Source organism: Microtus ochrogaster, linkage group LG4, assembly GCF_000317375.1.
Source record: "Microtus ochrogaster isolate Prairie Vole_2 linkage group LG4, MicOch1.0, whole genome shotgun sequence".
NCBI classification, from domain to species: Eukaryota; Metazoa; Chordata; class Mammalia; order Rodentia; family Cricetidae; genus Microtus; species Microtus ochrogaster.
In genome coordinates this window covers 51,419,553-51,420,154 of record NC_022030.1, presented here as the reverse complement: position 1 = coordinate 51,420,154, position 602 = coordinate 51,419,553, and positions in this window count along the sequence as shown.

The following is a 602-nucleotide window of genomic DNA, read 5'->3' as shown; positions in this document are numbered from 1 at the left end:
ACCCTGATGGCTCTTCAAGCTGATGAGGGAGAGGGACTTATCGGGGGAGGGGGAGGGAAATGGGAGGCGGTGGCGGGGAGGAGGCAGAAATCCTCAATAAATAAATAAATTAAAAACAAAACAAAACAAAACAAAACAAAACAAAAGAACAGCTGGTGACCACACTTAGCTGACTTCCTAGATCAGAGGGTGACAAGACCCATTACACCTCCCAGCAGAAGCCCTAGAGGGCTCAGGAGTCTGAGCTGGAGGCACCTGTGTGGACAAGGGTAGAGGTGAGGTTACAAAAGTGGGCAGCAGAGTGGGACCGAGAGTGAGTGAGGCCCATGTAAAGCCTGGGACACGCACTCTGTCTTCAACTCTTTCTGTAATAGCTGCTATGTATGTCTGTCTTCCTTTGTTCTGTGGCACAAGAATGTAGATACTGTCCTCTAACCCCACAGCAGCTGGTGTTGGTGGAGTTGGCTAGGATAGATGAGCAGCGATTGGCCCTACCAACTCTCTTTTCTGTCTAGAGACAAGAAAACAGAGATTCTGTACATTTCTTTATCAGGAAATATGAGGTGCCACTTTCTTTTTTTTCTCTTTTTTTTTTTTTTTTT